Source organism: Ranitomeya variabilis, chromosome 2 (assembly GCF_051348905.1).
Source record: "Ranitomeya variabilis isolate aRanVar5 chromosome 2, aRanVar5.hap1, whole genome shotgun sequence".
NCBI lineage: Eukaryota > Metazoa > Chordata > Amphibia > Anura > Dendrobatidae > Ranitomeya > Ranitomeya variabilis.
Genome location: NC_135233.1, coordinates 761349453 through 761355452, shown reverse-complemented (window position 1 = coordinate 761355452; position 6000 = coordinate 761349453). Strand labels below are relative to the sequence as shown.

The 6000-nt window shown below is 47.6% G+C and overlaps 1 protein-coding gene across 2 annotated transcripts in view; it reads left to right on the top strand.

Annotated features, from left to right (window-relative positions):
- Nucleotides 1-753: 753 nt before the first annotated feature.
- The window catches only part of MANEA (mannosidase endo-alpha), a 71224-nt gene continuing 65977 nt past the window's right edge, over nucleotides 754-6000 (top strand). Inside the window, exon 1 of one of the 2 annotated variants that reach the window (XM_077289710.1) lies at nucleotides 754-925. The gene's annotated coding sequence lies outside the window, so the exon portion shown is untranslated. The remainder of the gene's footprint in view (nucleotides 926-6000) is intronic. The other variant, XM_077289709.1, reaches the window with a different exon arrangement.

Here is a 6000-nt window from a genome sequence, read left to right as displayed (position 1 = left end):
GCGTGCGTCGGAGAGCTGAGCACTGGAGATGCCAGCATACACTGCGTGCGTCGGAGAGCTGAGCACTGGAGATGCCAGCATACACTGCGTGCGTCGGAGAGCTGAGCACTGGAGATGCCAGCATACACTGCGTGCGTCGGAGAGCTGAGCACTGGAGATGCCAGCATACGCTGTGTGCGTCGGAGAGCTGAGCACTGGAGATGCCAGCATACACTGCGTGCGTCGGAGAGCTGAGCACTGGAGATGCCAGCATACGCTGTGTGCGTCGGAGAGCTGAGCACTGGAGATGCCCGGCATACACTGCGTGCGTCGGAGAGCTGAGCACTGGAGATGCCAGCATACACTGCGTGCGTCGGAGAGCTGAGCACTGGAGATGCCAGCATACACTGCGTGCGTCGGAGAGCTGAGCACTGGAGATGCCAGCATACACTGGGTGCGTCGGAGAGCTGAGCACTGGAGATGCCAGCATACACTGCGTGCGTCGGAGAGCTGAGCACTGGAGATGCCAGCATACGCTGTGTGCGTCGGAGAGCTGAGCACTGGAGATGCCAGCATACACTGCGTGCGTCGGAGAGCTGAGCACTGGAGATGCCAGCATACGCTGCGTGCGTCGGAGAGCTGAGCACTGGAGATGCCAGCATACACTGCGTGCGTCGGAGAGCTGAGCACTGGAGATGCCAGCATACACTGCGTGCGTCGGAGAGCTGAGCACTGGAGATGCCAGCATACACTGCGTGCGTCGGAGAGCTGAGCACTGGAGATGCCAGCACAGTGTATGCTGGGCGGCCTCGGTGCTGTCTCCCTCCCTCCCTCCAGGCAGTGACAGGCTCCTCCCAGCAGCCCCTGCGTCACACTGATCCAGGAAGTGTCGGTGCGATGTGTGCTGCAGCAGCTGCGCCCCGTGCAGAGACCGTGCACCAGGGAGGTAATGTACCCACCAGCAGCCCTGTGCCTGGCGCGCTCTATGGGCACTGCCTGCTGTCTGGAGTGAATGCACCAGCTGGCTGTCGTGTTCGCTTCATTGTGGCTGGGTTACAGCGCCAGATGTTTGCTTCCTCAGTCTTGTCAGTGCCATGGAAGAGATACATGCTGCCTGCCCAGCCTGGTGCAGGGTTAAAGTCTGCAGAAGGTTAATGACCTGCTTCATGAAGTCCTGCGCTTCCAGGGCTGGACATGACAGTGCCTGCTCACCGTCACCCCTGGCATGGTGGCATACAAATGGTCAGCTTGTGGTGTGCACTCATAGTAGATGTTTTACAAGTAATTGCAACAAAAAGTGGCGACCGTGACCAGCTGTGAATGTATGGTGCCAGCTTCCCTCAGAATACAGTGTATACAGCCCTCAGCCTGAGACGCACGCTGGCCTTCCTGTAATAACTGGTACGATGACGTGTGTAGTGACACTATGTAGCTCCCAATTTCTCTCGCCCCATTATACAGCCACATGCTACTGTATTGGCCAGCAGGTTCAAGGACCTAAGCAGTGACATACCTATAGGGCTCATACTCACTTGCAAGAGAAACGGACGAGTGCAGTCCGATGAGAAAAAAAAAATAAATAAAAATCGGATTGCACTCGGACCAATGTTATTCAATGGGTGACATCTCATCTGCGATTTTTTTTTTCTCAGCTGAAATCGGACTGAGAAAAAAAAATTGCAACATGCTGCGATTAACTGCGTATCTCAGACGAGACTGGCCAATGCAAGTCAATGGATGTGAGAAAAAACACACAGCACTTGCACCATGCGAGTGGTGTCCTTTTTTACGCACCGATGTCCTTTGAAAAGCCGGTAATTCATGTGTGGTGTACAGTAAAATCACACTGACAGGTTAGAATAGAATAGAGATATACACATAGAATATACATATACACACACACGTCAGTAACATATATATTGAACTGAAAGATAGAAGTCGGTAATTAATCTGTCGGCTTCTGTAAAATCACTGCAGGAGCTGACAGGATAGAAGAGATGGATTACATACAGTAAATACATATAGAATAGGTAGATATATAGAGGTCAGTGACAAATACAATTAGTACAGTGCGTTTTCTGGAACTGGCATTTTCCCAGGCTCCAGAGTTCAGCACAGATCTTGGCACCGTCCTGGTTGAAATTCTATTCTACGTGTATATATCTATTCTAACCTGTCAGTGTGATTTTACTGTACGCGCACAGGAGTTGCCAGCTTCTCTAAAAATATATATATATACTAGCTGTACTACCCGGCTTCGCCCAGGTTAATGACTGCTGTTAGCAAAATAGAATGTGTTAACAGAAATTTATTCTGCACACAAAAACCACAAAACAAATAGATAGAAATGTAATTATTAAAAGGCAAAAACTAAGCAAATAGAAGCATTTCACAACATATATTAGCTTTGTTATACTGAGAATGTCTTTGTTGCCTATATTAACCAATCAGAGCTCAGGTTAATTAACTGTAGCAAAATAGAAGCTGAGCTGTGATTGGTTGCTATTGGCAGCCTGGTAAATCCCCAGCCAACAGGAAGCCCTCCCCCCTAGCAGTATATATTAGCTCACACATACACATAATAGACAGGTCATGTGACTGACAGCTGCCGTATTTCCTATATGGTACATTTGTTGCTCTTGTAGTTTGTCTGCTTATTAATCAGATTTTTATTTTTGAAGGACAATACCAGACTTGTGTGTGTTTTAGGGCGAGTTTCATGTGTCAAGTTGTGTGTGTTGAGTTGCGTGTGGCGACATGCATGTAGCGACTTTTGTGAGATGAGTTTTGTGTGGCGACATGCGTGTAGCAACATTTTGTGTGTCGAGTTGCATGTGACAGGTTAGTGTAGCAAGTTGTGTGTAGCAAGTTTTGCGCATGGCGAGTTTTGCGCGTGGCGAGTTTTGTGTGGTGCGTTTTGAGTATGTGCAAGTTTTGTGTGAGGCAACTTTTGCATGTGGTGCAACTTTTGTACATGTGGCAATTTTTCTGTGTGTGCAAGTTTTGCATGAGGTGAGTTTTCCATGAGGTGAGTTTTGCACGTGTGGCGAGTTTTGCGTGAGCCTAGTTTTGCATATGGCGAGTTTTGCGCGGCGAGTTTTGTGTTTCTACTTTTATGTGGCAAGGTTGGTGTATGTGTGGTGAAATGTGCGCTGAGGGTGGTATATGTGTTCGAGCACGTGGTAGTGTGTGGCGCATTTTGTGTGTGTGTTCATATCCCCGTGGTGGTGTGGTCATTATCCCATGTCGGGGCCCCACCTTAGCAACTGTACAGTATATACTCTTTGGCGCCATCGCTGTCATTCTTTAAGTCCCCCTTGTTCACATCTGGCAGCTGTTAATTTGCCTCCAACACTTTTCCTTTCATTTTTTCCCCATTATGTAGATAGGGGCAAAATTGTTTGGTGAATTGGAAAGCGCGGGGTTAAAATTTCACCTCACAACATAGCTTTGACGCTCTCGGGGTCCAGACGTGTGACTGTGCAAAATTTTGTGCCTGTAGCTGCGACGCCTCCAACACTTTACCTTTCACTTTTTCCCCATTATGTAGATAGGGGCAAAATTGTTTGGTGAATTGGAAAGCGCGGGGTTAAAATTTCACCTCACAACATAGCCTATGACGCTCTCGGGGTCCAGACGTGTGACTGTGCAAAATTTTGTGGCTGTAGCTGCGACGGTTCAGATGCCAATCCCGGACATACATACATACATACATACATACATACATACATACATACATACATACATACATACATACACACATACACACATTCAGCTTTATATAATATATATATATATATACTAGATTGTGGCCCGATTCCAATGCATCGGGTATTCTAGAATATGCATGTCCCCGTAGTATATGGACAATGATGATTCCAGAATTCGCGGCAGACTGTGCCCGTCGCTGATTGGTCGAGGCAACCTTTATGACATCATCGTCGCCATGGCAACCATTATGACATCTACGTCGATACTGTGCCCGTCGCTGATTGGTTGAGGCGAATTCGCGGCAGACTGTGCCCGTCGCTGATATATAAAGGTGTGTGTGTGTGTGTGTGTGTGTGTGTGTGTGTGTGTGTGTGTGTGTGTGTATGTCCGGGATTGGCATCTGCACCGTCGCAGCTACATCCACAAAATTTTGTACAGTCACACGTTTGGACCCCGAGAGCGTCATAGGCTATGTTGTGATGCAAAATTTTAACCCCGCACGTTCCAATTCACCAAACAATTTTGCCCCTATCTACATAATGGGGAAAAAGTGAAAGGAAAAGTGTTGGAGGCAAATTGACAGCCAGGAGGAGATGGCATACAGGTATATACTATATACAGGGGAGATGATATACACGTATATACTATATACAGGTGGATATGACATACAGGTATATACTATATACAGGAGGAGATGACATACAGCTATATATTATATATACAGGAGGAGATGACATACAGCTATATACTATATACAGGGAAGATGACACACAGGTATATACTATATACAGGATAGATGGCATACAGGTATATACTATATACAGGAGGTGACATACAGGTATATACTATATACAGGAGGTGACATACAGGTATATACTATATACAGGAGGTGACATACAGGTATATACTATATACAGGAGGTGACATACAGGTATATACTATATACAAGGGGATGACATACAGGTATATACTATATACAGGGGGATGACATACAGGTATATACTATATACAGGAGGAGATGACTTACAGGTATATACTCTATACGGGAGGAGATGACATACAGTTATATACTATATACAGGGGAAATGACATACAGGTATATACTATATACTGGAGGAGATGACATACAGGTATATACTATATACAGGAGCAGATGACATACAGGTATATACTGAGGGGAAAATAAGAGGTGTGAGGTGAAAATGAAGAAGTGTGAGTGCAAAAGGAGAGGAGTGAGGGGAAAATAGTGGAGTGATTGGAAAAAGGTGTGAGGTCAAAATGACAGTGTTGGGGGGAAATGAGAGAAGTGAGGGGAGAAAATGAGAGGAGTGAGGGGGAAAATGAGAGGCGTGATCGGAAAATGAGAGAAGTGAGGTGCTATAAATAACAGTTACTATGCCTGGGCAACGCCGGGCTCTTCAGGTAGTATATACCGTATATGCTCGAGTATAAGCCGAGATTTTCAGCCCACTTTTTTGGGCTGAAAGTCCCCCTCTCGGCTTATACTCGAGTCATACAAAGGGGTCGGCAGGGGAGGGGGAGCGGGGGCTGTCTAATAATACTCACCTGCTCCTGGCGCGATCCCTGCATGTCCCTGCTTCGCGGCGCTGCAGTTTCTTCCTGTAGTGAGTGGTCACATGGTACAGTAATGAATATGCAGCTCCACCTCCCATGGGGTGGTGCCGCATATTCATTACTGTAATGAGCGGTAACGGTGACCGCTCACTACAGGAAGAAAATGCGGCGCCGGGGAACAGACGTGCAGCGACGGCGCCAGGAGCAGGTAAGTATGACGGGGGGCAGTGTGCGATATTCACCTGCTCCTCGTTCCACTGTCGGCGCCGCTGTCTCTTCCGCAGTGACGCTCAGGTCAGAGAGCGCGGTGACGCGATTAGTGCGCGCTGCCCTCTTCCCGAACGTCAGTGCAGAGGATGGGAAGACACAGCGGCGGTCAGCGGTGGAACGGGGAGCAAGTGACTATAGCAAGTGCTGGGGTCCGGAGAGGTGAGTATGTAAATTTTTATTTTTTTAATCGCAGCAACAGCATATGGGGCAAATATCTGTATGGAGCATCTTATGGGGCCATGTGCAGCATGATATGGGGGCAAATATCTGTATGGGGCATCTTATGTGGCCATGTGCAGCATGATATGGGGGCAAATATCTGTATGGGGCATCTTATGGGGCCATGTGCAGCATGATATGGGGCATCTTATGGGGCCATGTGCAGCATGATATGGGGGCAAATATCTGTATGGGGCATCTTATGGGGCCATGTGCAGCATGATATGGGGGCAAATATCTGTATGG